The sequence below is a fragment of the Maniola hyperantus genome, chromosome 7 (assembly GCF_902806685.2).
Source record: "Maniola hyperantus chromosome 7, iAphHyp1.2, whole genome shotgun sequence".
Lineage (NCBI taxonomy): Eukaryota > Metazoa > Arthropoda > Insecta > Lepidoptera > Nymphalidae > Maniola > Maniola hyperantus.
The window spans coordinates 4,511,831-4,535,260 of NC_048542.1; the positions used below are offsets into that span (position 1 = coordinate 4,511,831).

A 23,430-nucleotide genomic window follows, 5' to 3' on the forward strand; every position below is an offset into this window, starting at 1 on the left:
AAAAAACATGTTTTTTTTTTTAGGTTCCGTACCTCAAAAGGGAAAACGGAACCCTTATAGGATCACTTTGTTGTCTGTCTGTCTGTCTGTCTGTCTGTCAAGAAACCTACAGGGTACTTCCCGTTGACCTAGAATCATGAAATTTGGCAGGAAGGTGGGTCTTATAGCTGGCATAAGGGGAAAAATCTGAAAACCGTGAAACCGTGTGGTTACATCACACAAAAAGAAATAATTTGTGGTCATAAACTAATAATTAGTTTTTTCAATTTTCGAAGTAAGATAACTATATCAAGTGGGGTATCATATGAAAGGTCTTCACCTGTGCATTCTAAAGCTGATTTTTATTTATTTTTATGCATCATAGTTTTTGAGTTATCATACAAAATGTCGAAAAAATACGACTGAAGTACGGAACCCTCGTTCAACGAGCCTGACTCGCACTTGGCCGGTTTTATTTATATTATATCTAACGATTAAATTTGACTTTATGACAGTTTTTGTATAGGGAAATTGTCAAAATGACAAATTTATCCGTTAGATAAAGTTTATCTGGCGGTTGGCATGCCCTTAGCCTAGTGTCGAAAAACACTAACCCTCTAACAAATAAACCTGGAATAGCGGTGGAATAGTAATACTCTGTTTTGTCTTTTTCCTTCAAATGTCAAATTACTGATGACAGACGCGATTAAAGAGATTGTGACGTGATGTATCAAACAATGGAACTGCACGTGAGGAGAGTTCGAACCCGGGTCCAGCGCTACTCACTGAGCGAAAAATAACATATCACTAGTCACTTATTATGTTTAATCAATATATCGAGATCATTGGATATAACGGACAGGTTTCTGCTAACGTTTAGATGAGCTAATTCATCGTAGAATTTTATAACCTCTTCTTAATTAAAATTAAAAGTTGGAAGAGGTTTTGAATCACAGGTTTTAATAAAACTCTTCCAATTAAAATCTAACATTCAATCAAATCTAGCATTTGTCAAGCCTAGCATCCAAGTTTTTTCCAAAAGGTGGCAAGCCTCAACAAATATAAAAAAAATTACAAAAAAAATAAAAAACCGACTTCGATACACAAACACTAAAAATTGAAAAATAATTTAATTTATTACCGAATATATTATGTATACAAGAATTGATATAGTTCCATAATAGTATTTTTTGGTGCCGGTGCCAATTAGCTTCAGCTGCCCGAATCGTCTAGACTTCGAATTTTTATGAGACTCCACAATGGCACCTCATTGGCACCGAGCCCAAAAAATATTATTATTATTATCCCCGATGGGGAACATACATAAAAAAAATAAAAAAAATAAAAAAAAGATTCCGACGAATTGAGAACCTCCTCCTTTTTTTGAAGTCGGTTAAAAACTGACATATATTTTCGTCACTTTAGGCTTTATAAAATTGAACTTTACAAATCTTTTTTTCCCACATTTATTTTCTTTTAAATCTTCGTTCATCACAGAATCATTCTTTTTCACTCTCTCATATTAGCTTTCGGTAATTGAGATTAGGTCAGTATAATATTATGTGAATCTAATAGGATGAACTGCATCATCACTCATATTTTATTTACCTACATGACTGCCTGACTGCTGTACCACCTATAAAACGTGTATTCGCAATAAATAAATTATGATTATGATTATTATGACATGATTTTAACCGATAAGAGGTAAATAATATGTAGACACTAGGAACCTACCTAACTGTTTTGATTCGTCAAACATCAGTTTGCATGCAAAAAATTCTATTTACCTATCCATAACAATAACAATTAACAAGTGTGCGCACGATACAAAAAGCAGTTTATCTCATGAAGATTGTCCGGAACGGTGTTCCCAGCGGAAGAGGGAAGCTGTGGTGCGCCACAACGACATTGATAAATATCGTTCACATGACTGATTGAGTGCGGTGAGAACTGATAACTTTGTGTTATGTCATTTATTGATTTGCTAAAAATCATTAAAAATATGATCGAGAGCAATTTAGCTAAGTAGGTAAAAATTTGGAATAAAAACAGATAAAAATATATAACATAATATATAACTCGGGTAATATATCCTTGAGGGTTATTTGCTATACTATAAAACTGTGCTTTTAGTTCAGGTTGATTTACCTAATAACCTTAAGAAAAGTTCAAGATTGTTTGGGCTAAAAGCACATAAAAGCCGATAAAATAATGTCTTTTTTTAATTTTATGCTATAGTCTTATTGAAGTTGTCATAAATAAATAGGAACATATTGTTTCGATAATCCACCGATAATCTTATCTCTCTCATTCACGCATTTGTAACACTTCGTTCAATTTCGGCGCTAGCTTAGAAAGCTTCGACTTCGGCCAGACTCACTCACTTTGGTCGAAACCGAACTTTTAGCCATAAGCGGTTTTTGGCTTCAGCCAAAGCCGAAGGTTCTGTTAGGCACTATAGATGCTATAAACATAATCTCAGAAGACTCTTTAGTGTTTACTAAAGCTGCAAAATTAGCATTCGCAAGTACCTACCTACCTATACCTACTAAATAAGTACTTAGTTTTATTTTACACATGACAAGTTTGAGAAAGAATGATGCCGATTGCTAGTTGTTAAAAAGTTTTCTAAAAGGGTAAGATAAAAGTTTCTTACAAGAGCGGGTATCTTATAAGCTCGTCTCGTGCGTCGTTACGCAACGCGCCGGCTGCGCGCGCACCTGTCGCGCACGTGCCCGCGAGCTGGGTTAATGTAACGCGTATATCGGATTTGGCCATATCATTTTTTTTATATATTACATATATGAATTTTTGCGGGCGTTGGAGGAGCTATGCTCGGAGTTTCTCTCCGCAGAAATGAGCAGATCCGTATACTATGAACCAGAGGAACCGATGTTACCTACTCAACAGGTAATTAGGTGAAGGCGATGCTGCGAATTTCGTCTTGCTCTCTTAGTCTGGACGCTGATGTCGACTAGATATCACCTGTAGATATACCGTAGTAGGTATCTCATTGGTATATTATTTAGTATTAGTTGAAACTTCGAAAGTGTCCAATAAATCCCCCCTAGGTACTCTAGCCGAAAATGGTTGGCTCCAGGATGCAAGCTGTCTCTGTACTTCTAAACTTCATCCTTGTGGATTTAATTTTATTTTGAATCCCGTGGGAACTCCTTTATTTTCCGGGACGAAAAGTAGCCTACGTCCATCCCCGGGATGCAAGCTGTCTCTGTACCAAATTTCGCCAAAAAGTTATCAAACAGACATTATAATATTAGTATGAAAGTGTGGATGAGTTGCGAAGCTGAAGTGGCAATGGGCAGGGCACACAGTTCGTAAAACCGATAGACGTTGGGGTCTCAAGGTGCTGGAATGGCGACCTCGCATCGGAAGATGCAGTGTTGGAAGACCCCCCCCATTAGGTGGACGGATGACATCAGACGAGTCGCAGGGAGTCGCTTGATTCAGGCGGTGCAAGACCGAGACAAGAGACCTATCTCTAGCAGTGGACGTCTATCGGTCGATGATGATGATGATGATGATGGATGAGTAAAGTAGTTATAGGATACTATTGGGTAGGTAATAGGTAGATATATCTACGTAGTGAGGCGGAGGACAGTGGAAGTGGCGTACAGGGCTTCCCCGTCTCGGGTTACCTTCCGACCGGACGAACTGTCCGAGCTATTGTTTGTAGGTACTTGTCAACTTGTGGGAAACGACTCTTGTACCATTTAACGAGTATCTGACTATATATACTGTGGTCAGAAGGAACTTTTGTCGTTCACTAGTTAGTTTATCTTACAATTGAAAAGTGTAAGATAAACTAACTAAAAGGGCTTCCGCAAAGTAACGCCTGCTTCTATGTATATTGTTTATACCTACAACAGAAGTTCTATTAATTTCCTGACCATACATTCAAATGTATGGTCGTTAGGTATACGTAGGTATATTATAATACTCATTGATATAGAGTGGATGGTATATAGTCATTGATCCTATAAATGCGAAAGTGTCTGTCTGTCCGTCTGTCTGCTAGCCTTTCACGGCCCATCCGTTCAATCAATTTTGACAAAATTTGTTACAGCGATAGCTTGCAACCCGGGGAAAATCAAAGAGTTCCCACGTCATTTTAAAAAGCTAAATACACGCGGACGAAGTCATGGCCATAATCTAAGTAGTATAAAATAATAGCACATACCTGTACCTTCCTTTCTAGGTACACTTTGTAAGTCGCAGTCGGTTAAAAGTGAAGCGTTTTCCGCGCGATGGCGATGTTAAGATAAGCGTTACCTTAGTTCCCAGAACCCTCCCTCCGTAAAAGGCGAATTCCTAAGGTCGGGTGATTGGCCGGTCGGGGGCGACGCTCGCGCCGAGGGTGCCTCTGCCTAGATCCAGACCAGATGTGTGGACATCTGCCGATACGCGCCGTTGCTCCTAACGTCTTACGATAACCTCCCTACATCATATTATATTATCATAAGTACCTATCTATATACAATATTTAATACTTACCCGGATAGCGGCATGTCACCGATATTTAGATTAGAAAAACCTCTTATCTTATAACGTATCTTTAACGAACGTAAATTAAACTATAGGTAACACTATGCAAAGACGTCTGTTTAGTTTTCTACTCCGTGGTACTTCTCGTTGACCTATAGAATCATGAAATTTGGCAGGTAGTAATTGTCTTATAGCACAAGCAAAGGGAACAATCCGAAAACCGTGAATTTGTGGTTCTCAATCACAAAAAAAATTTAAGATTCGTGTTCCTGAAGTAATTATGTAGTTCATAAAATACATCAAAGTGGCGCTGTACGTCGATAACTTGCTTGAGATTTCTCGTATGATGGTGGGGAACCCTTCGTGTGCGAGTTCGACTCGCACTTGACCAGTTTTTATAAAATGTGAAAGTGTGTCTCTCTGTTTGTCTGCTATGGTCTGCTAGCTTTTCACCGATTTTGACATTTGGCATAGAGATAGCTTGCAGCCCTAGGAAAGAAATCTACTTTTGTTCCGGATAATCAAAGAGTTTCCACGAGATTTTTAAAAACCTAAATCTATACCGAATAAGTCGGGGCATCATCTATTTACAGAGATAGCTTGCATTCCGGTTTTGCATTTTCATGTCCCGTGAAAAGGTAACAAACAAACACACAGACAGACAAGACTTTCGCATTTATCCTTCCTACAGCTAAAAAGCTGTGTTAGCCTAGTGGTTAGGACGTTCACCTCCTAATTGGAGGTCGGAGGTTCGATTCTGGGCACGCACCTCTAACTTTTCAGAGTTATGTGCGTTTCACTTTTAAGTAATTTAAATATCATTTGCTTTAACGGTGAAAACATCGTGAGGAAACTTGCATGCCTGTGAGTTCTCCATAATGTTCTCAAAGGTGTGTGAAGTCGGCCGATCCGTACTTGGTGTGCGTGGTAGACTATGGCGAAAACCCTTCTCACTCTGAGAGTAGACCCGTGCTCTGTAGTGAGCCAACAATGGGGTGATCATGATGATAATGATAAAAGCTAAAATATTTCTTAAATTTTGAATTTATTTTATTTATAGAGTTCAATAGGAACGAGCGCGACAAAGGAAGTGGCGTGGGAGATAGGGGTGCGACCGGACCACCTGTGTATAGCGTGCTACACTCGTCTTGATACTCCACAAATTCATTTAATGTTATTTTTCTTGAACACGACGACCTCCCTGGCGCAGTGGTGAGCGCTGTGGTCTTAATAGTGGGAGGTCCCGGGTTCGATTCCTGGCAGGGGTTTGGAATTTTATAATTTCTAAATTTCTGGTCTGGTCTGGTGGGAGGCTTCGGCCGTGGCTAGTTACCACCCTACTGGCAAAGCCGTGCCGCCAAGCGATTTAGCGTTACGTCTTACCTATACCTACATATAGTACCTACTTATCTAAAAAAAAAAAAAAATTAAATTAAAAGACAAAAAACTATTTTTTTTTCTTTTTCGATAAAAATGTTTTTGTTTGATATTTATTTAGGTGTTATAGTTTCAAATAGGTAGTACCTACTTGAAAAAAAATATTGCACGACCATAATAGAAGAAACATGCATTTTGCAAAACACTTTGCATGTTTTGAGGAACGATTTTCCTGCGTAACATAATCCATTGCCTACCTCGTCGAGTACGTCAGACAATATATAATTCTTTAGTTAAACCACATCTACTATATCTAATTGAAGTTTGGGGATTCGCACCAAAAACACACCTAAAAGACCTACAAATTGCCCAAAACAAAATTATAAAAATGCTATTTCATTATGACTACCTAACACCCACAACCAAATTGTATAAAGAAACAAAACTCATGAACATCAAACAGCTCCATTCATATCACACTTGCATACTAATAAGGAAAATACTCAACAAATCTATTCACACGCATATCATTTTCACCAAAATACATCAAGTGCAGAGTAGAGTAGAGAGCAGTCGTAGAGGAGATCACATCTTACTCCCACAAACACGTACTTCTCAAGGAAGAAGAAACATAAAATTTGCAGGTGTACAAGTGTATAATAAATTACCGAAGGAGGTGAAGAATGCGAGCTCGTTCAATATATTTAAAAACAAACTCAAAAAACACATACTTTATGATATAAACCTACTTAATTAAATTTTGTTACTATACTGTATGAACTACACTGTGGCAACGATCTCGCATTCTTCCAAGGCGGAGCGATATTAAAATATAGTGAATTGTGTGGGTAGATTTGAAATTATATCAACTACTTAATTAAAATAACAAATTGTTAAAGTAAAATATGTAATGTGAGTTGTAGATCAAGTAAGTTATAATGATTGCTGAACAAACGAATAAGTACCTACCTATTGTAAATATGTTTTCTCTGTAAGTGAATTTTGTAATTCTTTGAGAGAAATAAATAATTCTTTAACCTGGATTTTATATGTCAGATCACCATAATTTTAAAGCACAGATGAAAGGTTGCAAGCTTCTGCATCTAAAGTTCCGAGCACACCTGCCGGGCGCACGTGCCAACTGCTACCTACCCCTGCATCCGGGGACTGTCCAGTTCCAACGTTTTTTACCTTTTTTTCAATTTTTTACCCCATTGTTGTTGTGAAGAGACTGCGAGGGCATGAACTTTCTCTGTTATGTCTTCGATTAGAGCGTAGATCCGTTTTGGATTCGTCTTTTAAACTTTAAACTACTTAGATGATGCCTGCGTGGATTTAGGGTTTTAAAAATCCCGTGGGAACTCTTCGATTTAGTTCGATCATTTTTGAAAGTAGCCTATATTCGTCTCCGGGGCGCAAACTATCTTTGTACATCGTCAAAATCGGTTTAACTGTCATAACTTTAAAAATCCCGCGGTAACTCTGATTTTCCGAGATAAAAATTAGCTTGTGTCCATTGATTTATTAATAAATCAATGCTTGTGTCTGTCCCCGGTTAGCAAGATATCTCTGTACTAAATTTCGTCAAAATTTCGATGGACAGAAAACACACTTTCGGCGACACAGTTAGCCGAGATCGACCTTTGTGCAAAAAGTAAAATCAAGTGACCGATATTTCATGTCACAATAGAAGGCTTTTAGTGCGTCGCACCTATGAATATCTATGATAATTTCTGCGAAAAGTAGATTTTGATACTTTTTTCTTACCAAGGAAAGGTAGACTAAAAAGCAAAAGCTACGAGTATCTACTAATTAAGTTCCATAGTACTTCCTCGAGAGTAGAAGGCTCATAAGTGAGGGATCCTGTAGACTTTAAATTGTACATCGCGCACTTTTTATTTTTATACTAAAGTGATTATTTTATTTGAACGTACCTATCTATGATCTGCATGCCTAAGTTCAATAATAAAAGCCTGATAAAATTCCCGATGCGACATCAGCATTGTTTATTTAGATCAACACTGTTTTATTTGAATAAACTTCTAATTTATTTCTCAGCGAGTGGGCACAAAATGATCCCAGACCCGGGCCGCATGCATACACGCGTTGCATCAGACAAATTATGCGACGCCTAACCGTCAAATGCCGACTTATATAGTATCGGCAAATCCGTTGCCCAACGGTCGAAATGACCACACAAAAACTGTATCAATGCACTGCCTAAATACAAAGGCGAATCATTAAAAAGAGACCACTCCTTTGTCTAGTAGACAACGGCGAACTTTCCCATAAACGACCAAGCTTTTTAAACCTTTGTCCTGTGTACGTTACAGTTTTGCAAAGAAACTAGATCGTTCTCACGAACGCAAAAATTTCGATAAACGAACGTCCAAAATAGGAACTGAATAGATGATGAACAATAAAATAGATTCGCGAAAGGGATTACAAATAATGCCTTGTAAGAAAGGGGTGGATTTCTAAAGAAAAGGTCAGTACGGTCATTCGGGCCGCTAGATGACCCTATCACTCACGCTGCACCGATTTCGGGGTGTTTAAACTGGCATAAAGGGTTGTCGTGACCCATGTATTGTGTTCTCAGGTCAGCACGGGTTGGCTACCTGAGATATACGGGTCGAAGTGACCCTGCCCAGTGAATAGACAATTAAAACGAGACCGGTGCATCAACGGTTGGACGGAAAATCGAGTTAACCTTTGGCGGTATTTATTTTGTATTTAAACGGTGCTATTTGTAACGCATTGTGTAGGAAAATTCTATTTATAAGATAAGGTTTATCGTGTAAAATAAAACAAGATGATTGAAACTAACATAAGTATGTACTTAATCAACAAAAAATAGTAGGTAATTTAATATCATGTGTTTACAAAATTTCTGTACGCATGTTTTCATGATCTGAAAAACAAAGCCTTGCAAATAATATTATGGTAAACTTCTGTATATCGGTACCTAATTTTATAATCGATATGAATACATCAGCGAATACACCAAATCTAGTTTTCTATTTATTTCTACAATAATTTATTATAGACTAAAATGATAACAAGTTTTGTATAGGTATATACCGTTAACTTTGACGTATAACGGTCGTATATTTTACCCGAACACTTCAGGTGCAAAAGGCCGCTCTATTACATTATATTAAAATCACATAAACATTCGCCAAAGGCGAATCCGTTGGTCTATTGAAGGAGTTCGGACAATGCAAAAAAATGGAGCATAGAAAGCTATTTCCCATAAAAATTGTAGCAAAGGGTTTGGTCATAGACGTCTTTGTTGTGTGGACAGTGGGAAATTTTGCGTTGTTTGAAAGGCCGTCTGCGAAATGGGTCAGTTAGGCCCGTCGGGTGAGATACTGGGTTCTTTGTCCCCGCTCGCATCGCAGGGTTATGCAAATTGAGTTAGGAACAATGCATCTTGTACCTGAGATGCGTTTGAAGATTAAGTAAGAGTGATGCGAACGTTGAATTTTACCGCTTTTGAGATATTCTTTGTTCTTTATTTATTTAAGAGAAGAGACGAATTACGTAGGTATTAACACTACCTACCTACTTTTTAAAGTAAAATCGTCAGCCGTATCTTTACGAATTCTTGAACAGAACTCTAACATTCTGTTATTTAAGAATTTTATTATCCATACTAATATTATAAATGCGAAAGTGTATCTGTCTGTCTGTCTGTCTGTCTGTCTGCTAGCTTTTCACGGCTCAACCGTTTTAACCGATCTTGACGAAATTTGGTACAGGGATAGCTTGCATCCCGGGGAAGGACATAGGCTACTTTTTATGTCGGAAAATTGAAGGATTTTTAAAAACCTAAATTCACGCGTACGAAGTCGCGGGCATCAGTTAGTTCTTAATAATTTACAAAACATTTTTCTCATCTTCGTGTGTCTTAAATACCGTGGCATAATAACTATGCAATAAATACATGGAAGTATAGTCCGTAAAAAATGACTCCTCACGCGCCATTTTGTAACACATTTTGGGTCTCTATGGGTCAACTGTCATGTTAAAAGTTCGGTTTATCTTAAAATAAGGACTAAAATCGTACTTTCGACACGAAATTTGACGCAAAAAGTTAAAATGGCGCGTGAGGAGTTAAATTTACGCGTTACACAGCTCTACATTATTTTCAAAAAAAAGTTGCAAAAAAGAAAGACAACTTTTTTACAACTGACAAAACGAGCTTCCAATCCAAGGTGCGAAACGTTGACCCTACTAACAGAAAATTACCAACTTTTTACCCAATTGATAAAATTGTTTTCTTCTAATAATTTTCCTTATGTCATAGAAATAAGAGTGATACATCACTATTTTGGCCGCAGAATTAAAACTGTTTCACGTAAGAAGAGCACACAAAATACATAACTATTAGCATGCTTTAACGTCTGCACAAATTGATATTTACAGTTATATTAGCTTTTATTTTGTATGGAGTAAGAGTGAGTTTGGTGTAGATTAGGTTATTGGAAGTTCTTGTGTTTTTAACTGGCTGACTATCGTTTACAAACGCGTTTCTTATCAGCGATGCCTCGATTACATCTAATGGATACTTGTTCATTCTTAGGTAAGTGAATTGAATAATTTTCTTGTAAAAAATATAGGTAGGTACTGCGGTGATCATATAATTTTGGTAAAGCTAGAATATAAATTAGAAAAACTAGTTACGGACTAACCAGTAGTCCAACAACTCCACCCATCCCAACGTCATCCTAAGCCGTGGTCCGAGCCTCACAGGAGGCGCCCTTAGGAGGACGTTGCCCCCCGACCTCTCGAATTATTTCTTCGAGCCCTAGGCGGAGCTTCGCGCTCGCCATACCCCCCCCGGTGACGCTGTAGCGGCCAGTAGGGCCTACGCAGCATAGTCAATCCGAAACAACACACAAAAAAGTGATGATTAACAGGTAGGTTACCTACGTCTACAGCTCAAAGTAACGACGACCTCCATGGCGCAGTGGAAAGCACTGTGGTCTTATTAGTGGGAGGTTCCGGGTTCGATTCCTGGCAGGGGTTTGGTATTTAATAATTTATAAATTTCTGGTCTGGTCTGGAGGCTTCGGCCGTAGCTAGTTACCACCCTACCGGCAATGCCGGCACAAGCGATTTAGCGTTCCGGTACGATGCCGTGTAGAAACCGAACGGGCATGGGTTTAATAAAAACTGCCATACACCTTCCAGGTTAGCCCGCTTCTATCTTAGACCGCATCATCACTTACCACCAGGTGGGATTGCAATCACTTGCTAACTTGTAGGTATCAGAATAAAATAAAATAAATTAATAATCTACATAATATTATAGTCTAACTCTATCTTATTACGTATGGGCCCAACGTTTATTTACTTGAAAATTATTTAACGCATTAATAATAATAGGTATGCACACAGAAATGTTTTTTTTTGTCGACTAGAATATTATTATCAAATTGCAGATAGGTAGATCCGCAAGCGCAAACTCAATTACAAATAAAAAGTCTTGTAGAATTCTTAAGTAGGTACTTACCTATTATATACTTAGTTTATGATACTTAAATAGCAAAAATCCTTTTATTAATGTTATACTTACCTATTAAATACTTTAATTTATACATTATTCTACTTAATGTTAATTTAACTATTGAAGAAAATACATAAAAATGCAATAAAAGAGATTTCATCGATAGTAGGGTAATTTAGACCCTGTAATATAGTGACACGGTTAAAGTCGTTAAAGGAGCTTGTTGTTTTTATGATTAAACTCAACAATTACCGAAACCCGAGCCAAGCTTTATTATCTCTGGAGATTTCGTATATGATCTCATTCTAAGTAATAACAAGAAAATGTAAGTTAGAGCGCATTTCTTGTTTCTTGGTAATAAGAGACTGTTACACACGAGCGTGTTTTGGTCAGTCTCTTTTTAACCGACTTCAAAAAAGGAGGAGGTTCTCGATTCGACGGTATGTTTTTGGTATGTTTGTTACGCGATTACTCCGTCAATTATGAACCGATTTTGATGATTCTTTTTTTGTTTTGTATGACATACTTCAGTCCCATTTCAATTTGGAAAAGATTTGATGAATATCTCCGGAGATGGAGAACGGAGTTTCCTTAATGGATAAAAGTAAATTGCTCGCTATCAGTGTAATAGCTTTGTAAACAGCAGGGTTTTAACCAGGTATAGCATATTTTAACCGACTTAAAAAAAAGGAGGAGGTTCTGAATTTGACTGTATGTTTTTCTGGTAACTTCAGGTGGCCGTCTGGACCTATGATGCATTGGTGGAATGACGCAGTAACGTGATGACGTAGGTAGTAGATAAATTAAACAGCAGTTACACCTCTACTCTTGTATTTGGATAACAATTGCAAAACACAATGCACGTCACATATTTATGGATAAAATTTGTGTGCGTAACATAAATCGCGTCGCGGTCGAGTGTGAGGGCCACGCACAATATAACAATGTGTACGTGTGCACAAACACAAACATAACCACATGGTCATCGTGAAATAGAACATCTTTAAAAACGCCAGTGTGCCAATCACCTAAAGTGAGTCACTGACGAGTGAGAACTGAGATGTGTTTTGACCTTTGACAGTTCCCAGGCTGGCCGCTACCGGCGTTAGCCATCTTAGTTTTTGGAATAAATTCCTTTAACAACTTGCCGCGTATGCAGGAGCTTAATAAATCAACAATACCTACACTTAAAGGTATATCCATATAACTGTATAATGCTAACTGACGTCCGTGACTTCATCCGCTTTGATTTAAGTTTATAAAAATCCTCTGCGAACTCTTTAAAAAGCTGCATATTATGACTCTTATGTCTTTAACTATGTATACTTATCACGGTATCTATCCATGCAAAAAATCCGTGGCTCCGTTGCGAATGCCAAAGTGTGTTTGTTGGTTTGTCCTTCAATCATACCGCAACGGAGCAATTTGGATTGACCTATTTTTATTGGCCGATATAATTGAAGACCTGGAGAGTGATATATGTAAACTAATTTTTACAGTGGTAGATGCATCCGACTATTCGAAAGTACTTGTAAAAGTTTATTTGAATATATAAGATTTTTATTTTATTTATCCCGGAAAATCAAAGAGTTCCCACGGGATTCTTGATAATCTACATCCACGAGAACGAAGTCGTATGTTACTCGGATAGTAAAAAAAAGAAAATATGTATACCTATGTATTAAGACCTTTATTACAATTGCGAAAGTGTGTTTGTTTGTTGGTTTGTCCTTCAATCACGTCGCAAAGGTGCAACGGATTGACGTGATTTTTTGCATGGGTATAGATAAAGACCTGTAGAGTGGCATAGGCTACTTTTCAAAAGAAAAATCAAAGAGTTCCCACGGGATTTTGAATAAACCCTAATTCCACGCGGACGAAGTCGCGGGCATCAGCTAGCATAATATAATACAAGCTGTGCCACCAAAGACATTTAAGATAGATACATGTGGCGCACATTATAATATTATCCAGGCAACTCCGCTACTTGAACAATGAGCTAAAATGCCCAAATTACAAAGCACCGGCAAAAGATCTACATAGTGCAGAATTTCCACATAGTCAAATCTTCAATGATAGAACCACGAACTTGAAGAAAGAATCAAAAATCTTTTCTACTACGGGAACTATAACTTATGGGCAAAATATCATAACTCTATGATTACAACCCCGCTTACGTCTCTGATTTCACCTTTTCAATTTGTCCATCCCATTCTTGACTTGCAGGGGAATTGTATTTGGAAAAATTCAATCGGGATCGAGACTACTGTCAACAAAACTACAGCAAACTTAAAATCTCTGATATAAAAGTTCTGAAACAAGAAGAAACAAGACAATTTACAAAAATTAAAAACACGACTGTCCTGCCATAAAACGAGCAAAAAGTTAAAAAATTCACATTGGAATATGGCGGGGCTATTAAGTATGCTTATAGCCACCACCTTGAATTTTGTTTCAAAAAAATTATAGCCAGTGTCACTCGGGATGATGTAAGAATTCTAACGATACCACATACATGCAAATGTAATCAAGGTTATATCAAGGTATAGGTTCCTACATGAACCCTAAAAATATTACGATGCTTTTTTCGTGTAGTTAGTTATGTAAGGTTTGCCTCTATGTACGAATAAAATGGTTAAGTAAATTAAAACACGCATATTTGAATGAAACACAAGATAATTAAATATCTTTCATAAAAATGTTAAAACAATATCGATTCCGATCGTCAGATAACAATCGTTCCGTAGAGCTTAATCGCCTAACACCAACCGAACTACCGGCCTGGCCTGTGCCTATTGTACTCCATACCGAAAAAAACAATAAGACGATTGTAAAACGGTGTCGGAACTGATAATTTCCGGACTGAACCGGTTACGACCGGTTTCCGTCAACCGCCATCTCATAATGCGTTGTTTATGGTAATTTGGCTTTATGTCTACTTTTTGCATACGTGGGATCTCGGATCTTGGATGCTGTCCCTTATAGGATTAGTGGTCTTTGTGATATGTTATTGTTTGTTTAAGCGGTGACAATAAAAGCTTTAGTGTAACTTTTAATTACAATGGAAGAGTTTTATTCCGGAGGAGATACAGCAACAGTATTTTATTGATTTTCTAGATTCTAGACTTTTGGATGCTTTTTGTCAATAAAGCTTGAGTTTGCCTTGGGTTTCCTGACTTACATTGTGGTATAAAAAATTCTTAATAGGTATGTTGGTACTCATAAATTCTTCAACACTGCTGCTGCATCTGCTTCTTCAAGAAATTTGATATTATGATGCTAACGCAAGCTTTATCATTTATGGCGGTTAATTGTTAGGTACTGCCAGCTCAGGGTTTATTAGTAAAACACTAAATTTTTTTAAACTATGTGTTTTTACTATTTTACTGTCGCATGTGCAATCAATGAACTCGAGAAAATCTACCTACCTAAGTACTTTATTTAACTTATTATGAAAATCTGACTAAAATTGTATTGTCTCATCATCATGTCATGTCTAAATGCCCATTTCAGCTATTCAAATTGTATACAGCTACACTTTCTCTATTGTGTATAGTCCTAACACTACAAACCACTGCAAACTAGTTGCAATCAATCACGGTAGCATCCCTTCATAGCCCTTTTTGTTAATTTTTTGCGATGTCCCTCGAGGTGTTTATGCAAATTTTAGCAATTAAGTTTCTTCGCGTAACGGCCCTTGCGAATCTTTTGTACTGGCCTGCAGCTGGACTTAGAAAAATATTAGTATAGATGAGCCAGGAAGAGCATTATAATGTCAGGAGTTCTCAAGTGCATCCCGTTATTCATTTTGTTATGTGTTTACTTAGAGAGAAGTGTAAAATAGTTATGTAAGTAATTCAGTATTGAGAATAAAAGACACAGTTATTGCTAAACACGCTAAAAATATTGTTTGTGATTTCGATGAGAATCAAAGTCAAAAGAGCTTTATTAAGGTACATAATCGTACTGTAAACAATAAGTTGATCAACCATGAAGTAAAAAATTAAAAAATATTTCTTTTTAATAAAAATGGCGAGCAAATATAATGGATCATTTACCGGAAAATTGCATTTAAAGCGAATTTATACGTGAATCTGCTAAAATTCAACAACTGAACATATTGAAAAAGACAAACGTTTCAAAATTGTCCATGTTTTTGTAAGTCAAGTAAGCTGTTGCATGTTACTATGTAAGCATGTTTTTGTAAATAAATAAAAACCAAAAGAACCAGCCAACGTACCCTGAATATTTATTCATTGTTAAAGAGATTCATATAGCATAAAATTAACGAAATTACTATCCTGGGGCATTTGACCACTCATTCCAAACTGACCCTTAATACAGAAATATGACCCTGGGGTCATCTGGACCATTCCCGGCGGCAGTGGACAAAAGTGGACATAACAAAAAGTACGGATTGGCGCTCCTTAACAAAAGGTATTCTGACCCTACGAATTAAGGGTACAATTTTAGCTTGACCTTTTGTAGCGAGTGTTTGTCATGGAGGGTCGTATTGAAGGGTTAGATTAGAGGTGTAACGGATAAACGATTAATAGGGTTGCTTGAAAGACGTTCTTTATGGTTGTTTGTTATAAGCTTTATTAAGATTTTTTATCGTGCTCTGTTCATGCTGTAGATATTCAAAAAATTATATTGATTTTTTAAGAACAATAATATTTTTAGGGCTTTGAACCACGATAGGAGATTTGTTAACTGTTTGGGTCTAATTACTTATACCTACCTGAAGGAAATCATCAGACGTCTCATGGGTACTTAGTGAGAGTGAGACAGTGAGAAATTGAGAATATTATTTCTACGTGCTCTCTTATTGTTATCACAAGTCAGAACGTACATAAATACCTAGGAATACTCTCTTATTATTCATCGTCGCCGTCATCAACTGATAGATGTCCGTCCGCTGCTGGACCAAGATAGACTTTTAGGAACGTCCACACACGATGTTGCGCTTTAGCAGCTCGAGATGAAGTCGTCCATCTGCTAGGGTCTGCAGGCAGAGGGAGGGTGGGGGGTCTGCCAACACTGCGCTTTCCGGTGCCAGGTGGCCATTCCAGGACCTTGGGACCCCAACGTCGATCGGTTTTTCGAAATATGTATATTCCACGTCTATTCAAATGGCAATCGTTTCACCTTACTCGTTATGGCAATGGGTATCAGTTACTCTGGTTCTTCACGTAGACAAACCCCGGTCTCAAATATGTAGCTTTCTCCATCATCGCCCGCTGAGTTACTCTGAGCTAATTCTGAATGACTCTAGTACCCTAGTAGTATCACTACCCTTATTTCACAACCTTTATTACAAATGCGAAAGTGTGTTTGTTTCTTGCTTTGTCCTTCAATCACGTCGCAACGGAGAAAGAGATTGACGTGATTTTTTGCATAGGTATAGTTAAAGACCTGGAAACTGACATAGGCTACTTTTTATCTCGCAAAAACCAAAGAGTTGGTTCCCATGGGATTTTCAAAAACCTATTTCCACACGGACGAATTCGCAGTGGTCATTCAGCTACCTATATAGTTTAGCTTCCAACGTGGCAAAGTCGCAAATAAGTACCTACCTTTCTAATGCCTAACTGGCTAAATAATTTAATAATCACCTTTATAAAAACACAAACCAAACAAAGGGTGTGTCGAAACTGGACATTTAAGTTTGCCAAGCGTTATTATAATTTTTCGTGCGATTTTAACCTTTATTCTTTTATAGATAAGGGTTATAATGTGTAATAGGATTTGTTATGGGGTTATCTTGCAGCGTACTCCCACGAGAGGCGCGTGCTGAGCGGTGAAATATTAAAAACAAACGCGCCTCCTTTGCGACGTAGTCGGCGTGTATTGTGTTGGCAGTTTTCCATATTTTTCCTACTATAAACACCCCTTTTCACTATTTTTTCAGCGATGCTGTCATCGTTGGATATAGCTTACGATTTGTACATAGGTACTTAATACAGTATTGTGCCCCTTGTCTTCAGCAGCTCCTACCTAGTTAGTGATCCACTTCCAGTCCATAGTCCATCCACTTAGTGAGATTTTTTTAATGACTTATATTCACATTTCCTCACCAACTACTTAGGAGTAGGTACGACAACGCCGGCCTTTCGGAATTCAGTCCGCTCCTTTAACCGTTGAGCTATTGAGGCTTTCTCCCAAAATTTCTTTTTCCGATGCGAGACCGACAAAACGTCACACAGGTATAAGTGACAGAGACAACGTTCTACAAAACCGAAACCTCATTCTAAAGGTCGATGTACAATATTTCTTGCCGACTACTGTAAATATTGTATACAAATTAGTGTGGGCGTAGATGCAGTTGCACTCTCTACTCACTATCATAGTTCGATAGAACATTCCATTAATCCCGTAGTACTTAGTCTGGATTAGACATGAAAATTCTAAAAGGATTAAATTAAAAGAAATTTATAATAAAAGCAACCAATTCATAGTTAGTCCATTCCGTGTGGCGCCGCCAGCCAGTCTCGCCGCACACACGCACAGCGCGCACACAGACCAACAGATAGCGAGTGACTCACCTGAGGGTGTGTGTAGGGACTCCACGGGTTACGGGGGAGGACCACGGACAAGATCTCTCCTACATTTTCTGATTATTGTAATAAGAGCCATCAATTCATAGTAAGTCCATTCCCCATCCATAAGAGCCACGAGCTCCTTACAACGTTTGAACAACCTGATTATTATAATGCGAACTTTTTTCGACAGAAACAACGTTCTACGGAACCGCTGGCTACGAATTATCTCTTTCTAAAATTCGATATAATGAAATTAATTTATTTCATACAGGGCATCTTTATGATAAGTTATTAGTCTACCTCCGGTTCGGAATGAAGATTCTACTGAGAAAAGAGCCTGCGAGAAACTAAGTAGTTGCTCTCTTTATTAAATAAAATATTATAATGTACATAACTGTAATTTTTCCTGCCCAAATCTGAAGCAAAGTTTGCCCATCGAACATTAGAAAGAGATTTTGGCGTCGCAAAGCGTCGTCTCTGTCACTCATGCCTATGTGACGTTTTGTCGGTCTCAACGACAGAGTCTCAGAGACAACGAAATCGTTATCTCTTTCTAAAGTTCGATTTGCAAGCTTTCCTTCTTCCGGGTACGACGACGTGGACCAGGAAAGATCCTGAAATCAAAGAAATCATGGTCACGCAGGTACATTATACTTGCATATCGATTCGCTCTCCCTCCCGGTTACGGGGAGGAACGGGGGAGTTTGCTCTTTTTATGTTCAGCTAAAAAGCCGGATAAATGCGGCTCCGACTTCCGAGAAATATACGGGGGTGGGAAATACCCATTTCTGAATTGGCAGCTAGAGCAACTCTTTGTAATGTTTGGCATTTAGGTATTTTTTACTAGATGATGCCCGCGACTTCGTCCGCGTAGATTTAGGGTTTTGTTAAATCTCGTGAGAACTGTATGATTTTACCGGGATGAATAATAAATAGCCTACGTCCTTCTCCGAGATGCATGCGATCTCTGTACCAAAAACATGATCCTCAGTCCTCACGACTTCGCCCACGTCGATTTAGTTGTTTTAAAAGTAGCGTGGAAGTTTTTGATTTTCCGGAATAAAAAGTAGCTCATGATGCAAGCTATTTTAGTGCCTATCTTCGTCAAAATCGCCGAGGTCCACAGCCTTTTGGCTGTGATCTAATTTGTTATTGGATAAAAAAAATTGTCGTCAACGTCAATCGATAAATTAATGTCCTCTGCTGTCTGCTGCACATAGCTCTCTTGTAAGAATTTCCACATCCTGCAGTTTTGCACCACCTGGAATAAAAAATAGAATTTGAAAATATCCCAATAACGATAAAAAACCTGTTATCTCCCAAAGCCACCATGATCCAAACAAACGTTCCTCAGTGTTGGGGACAACACGCAGAGAAACTTTCAGCTTTTATAAAAAAAATTTACAAAAAAAATAAAAACCGACTTCGTTACACAAACACTAAAAATTGAAAAATAATTTAATTTATTACCGAATATATTATGTATACAAGAGTTAATATAGTTCCATAATAATACTTTTTGGTGCCGGTGCCAATTAGCTTTAGCTGCGCGAATCGTCTAGACTTCATATTTTTATGGGACTCCACAATGGCACCTCATTGGCACCGACCCCAAAAAATATTATTATGGAACTATATTAACTCTTGTATACATAATATATTCGGTAATAAATTAAATTATTTTTCAATTTTTAGTGTTTGTGTAACGAAGTCGGTTTTTATTTTTTTTTTAAAATTTTTTTATTTCACAATTTTTAGTGGCTCCATGGAATTATGCTATGACTGGTTAAAAATCTACTGTTTACTAAGCTATTACACTGATCGCGAGCAATTTACTCTTATTCGTTGAGGAGTTCCAGTATCTATCTTCGAAGATGTTCATCAGATCTTCACCAAATTGAAATGGGACCAACTTTAAAGTATATCCTTTCAAACAAAAAAAGAATTTTCAAAATCGGTCCAGGCGTTTTCGAGTAATCGGGGAACATACATAAAAAAAAAAAAAATAAAAAAAAAAAAAAAAAGATTCCGACGAATTGAGAACCTCCTCCTTTTTTAGAAGTCGGTTAAAAATAAGGAAGGTCTGGCACGCGCTGACTTTCTCTTATAGCTCTCTATAGTCTTGTAAGGATTGGCACACGCCGCAGTTTTACGTCACCTGGAATAAAAAATAGAATTTGAAAATATTGCGAATGAAATCTGTAAAGGTAGTAATTAGGTACCTAAAAGATACGAGTATGTCTTTGTGCACAATTTAAAACATATTCACTTATTGTATCCGCAACTCTCAGGAGTTCATTCTGTTACAACAAAAGAATGATAGTGACGACCAGTGACACACTGAGCTTACGTAAAGTACCTACATACCTGATCATTATTTATTGTTGGTGTTTTCCAATGTTAACGACATGAGTAAAACTTACTCGACGTAGTATTTTCTATGACTTTAATTATTCAATGGGTAGATAAAGTATAGTCTGCGACAGGTCGAAAAGGCAATCGGGGTATGAGGTGGCGGGACGTTTTTTTTTAAGGTTCCGTAAAGGTGTTCGCATACCAAAAAACGATCCTTGCAGGACCCGCCAGTGTATTTTTTGTTTTTCCTTCTTTCAGCAACGGATCGACGTGATTTTTGTATGAACATAGGTATAATTACGCACATAACGCAACAGGTCAAGATGGCAATCAAGGTATGAGGCAGGGGGACCGGGGAGGGGGCGCTGCATATCCGCATGTAACCTGCGCTCACCCGCACCGGGTTAGCGCGGGGGCTGTGCGGATGTGCGGGGTGTTCTTTCCCCGATTGCCATTCGAATCTGTCACTGAGGGGACTTTGGGATGAGGATCTTATCCGCCAATCAAGACCATGAGGTTGATTAGGTAAGCAGATATTATGCGCACCACTGCCTCAATTATATCAAAAATATCTTCTTAAAAATTAACAATCGTCCTTCATATAAGTATATTAAGCTTTTTGACGTATATAACTGAGCTAGTACAGAATTCCTTGTGTACCTAAAAGCTCTTACTTACCTTGGTATAGGCAGATGTATAAAGATATCGCTTGTGTTTTAGTGCGGTCTACCATTAGGTAAGTAAAAATGTGTCGTCACCTGTGGCCAACGACTCAGTACCACGGATCTGCAGTGAAATCCTAGATAATAGAATAAGACGAGAGGGTCCCACGTTGCCCGTACCTACCTCCGATTATGGTGTTATTACCTTCTAATAGATGTCAAATTAGCGTAACTACAATAGACGCAGTTCGGAAGGCGGAGCTTTCACAAGGAGGAAACTTTCTAAGAGCATTTTCAAGTGACTTATTTAAGAGCAATGTACCTAAATAAGCTGTGATTATAAGTGCCGCAAATTGCTAATGTGCGTGGCCGCCATTTTAGTGACGTCAGCACTCAGCACTAGACTGAAGTTTCGAGCTGATGGTATATTTTTATTTCAGCTGACGTCAAAATGACGTCACTTCGATGTTAATGACATGGTTCCAGCGCAATAGCAATAATGACTGGTTGATCAACCATCCAGGCCACGCAGTTCTATGGACATTTTTGAAAGTTATGTGCATTTTAAGCCTCGTAGCTTTAGTTTTAAGTTTGCGTAATAATTATCACCACTATATCTTACAAATCTAACACCATACCAGACAATCAATACGAGTAATTTATTACCTATTTTGAATAAATCATTTGACTTTGACTTTGACTTTGACTTTTAAGCGTTGCATTGCTTTAAACGGTGAACTATGAACAAAAACTGCGTAAGGAAACCTGCATGCCTACGCGTTGTATGAGAGAAGTCTGTTCTCTGTAATGTTATCAAACATGAGTGAGTCTGCTAATCCGCACTTGACTAGCGTGCTAAACTATCGCCTAAATCATTCTCAGTCAGGTTATGCCTAAGAAAATAAAGCTCAGTTAATTTATGAGCCATGCTGATCTGTCTCCCTTGCGCAGTTAGTATTACAAATTAGCCCTTGACTGCGGTCTCACCTGGTGGTACACTTTGTATGATGCAGTCTAAGATGGAAGTGTAGTATAAGCACAGTAAGAACTAATAAGCTAAGCATACTACATAGCTCCATGGTCGGAACCGCTTTAACAAAATGCCAATGACGTCTCACGTGTGATGAGTAAAATCTCAAACTATTCGAACAATGCTGTCCTTTTAAAACAGTGGCACCAAATAGTTTAGGGTGCCTATCTGTTTTGACCGTGGAGACGTAGGTATCTGCAGATAACACGACCCTCCGCATACTCGGGAGATGAATCCAACATCCATGGTAGAACTGTTAACAATTAGTGTAAGTAGATAAATAAATAGAAGTGGCAAAATATGATTTTTAATCCAACGATAAGTACCTGCCTTTAGGTATAAGTAAATTAATAAATACCGCCGCACCGCTGCGGTGCGCTGCGGTGCGGTGCGCTGTGGTGCGGTGCGGTGAGGTACGGTGCGCTGCGGTGCAGTGCGGGGCGGTGCGGTGCGGTACGCTGTGCTGTGGTGTGGTGCGCTGCGGTGCGGTGCGCTGCGGCGGCACTTTCGCATTTATAATAGTGTAAATAGCGAACCAGTGGTAAACTAGTTAACGATTCAAAAGCACTTTTAATAAGTCTACTTGAATAAAATATATTCTATTCTATTCAATTCTAATATAAGTACAATATTAACGAACTATGTCGCTTTGGAATTTATATCAATCGTAAGTAGTTTTGTTTCTTTTTGTCTTTGCCCTGTCTATCCCCTGTTAAAGCGTTTACCAGGCGCGTGCGCAGCAGATTACGGCGTCAAACGTCCAGAGAGCCTGCGTGCTCACAGATAACCGCTAAAACGTTTCCTCCACACCTTTAGATAACAATTCCTACTCCAAGTACCGAAGTACGACAAACATGTTTGACAGTAAAGTTTTAAAATACATTGATGCCTATGTATGAGTTGTAGTTTAATTTTCCCTTTACATAACGTCGATGGATATGCATGTAGTAGAGAGGTGTTGTGTTGTAAATTGAGATTATTTGGAACGATTTCGTCAAATTGTATTGAGATGTTTCTATTGTTATTTTTAATGTTTGTTGTGGTTGTCTGTTGTATTTTAAAAATTGTTTAAACAAAGTGATTGCTTATGTTGAAACAAAAGCAGGTAGCAGCCAGCAGGTAAGTGAGCAGCGGAGATGAAAATGAAAATATTTAAAGTTAGATCCAATGACTTCCATGTGGTTAGATCTATATAAAATAGAAAAACTTATAAACATATAGATATTATTATCACAAATTCACCTGATTAGTATTAAAAATACAATGTTTAATATTGTCGCCTTCTCCGGCGGGTGATATGCACTGTGGCCTTACAAAATGAGAGGTCACGGATTCGATTCCTAGCGGGATCCGGGCTTACGTACATTTTGAGATCTCACTCACCATTTTAGCTGTGTCAATTATTGTCATGTCAAAAGTACGGTTTGCCTTTAACTTAAGGACTACTAGTAAAATCGTGCCTTTGCC

The 23,430-nt window shown here is 38.0% G+C and overlaps 1 protein-coding gene across 1 annotated transcript in view; it reads left to right on the top strand.

Annotated features, from left to right (window-relative positions):
• Window positions 1-4,732: 4,732 nt before the first annotated feature.
• Window positions 4,733-23,430, top strand: part of LOC138402606 (uncharacterized) — a 179,519-nt gene continuing 160,821 nt past the window's right edge. Inside the window, exon 1 of the mRNA XM_069499856.1 lies at window positions 4,733-4,750. The gene's annotated coding sequence lies outside the window, so the exon portion shown is untranslated. The remainder of the gene's footprint in view (window positions 4,751-23,430) is intronic.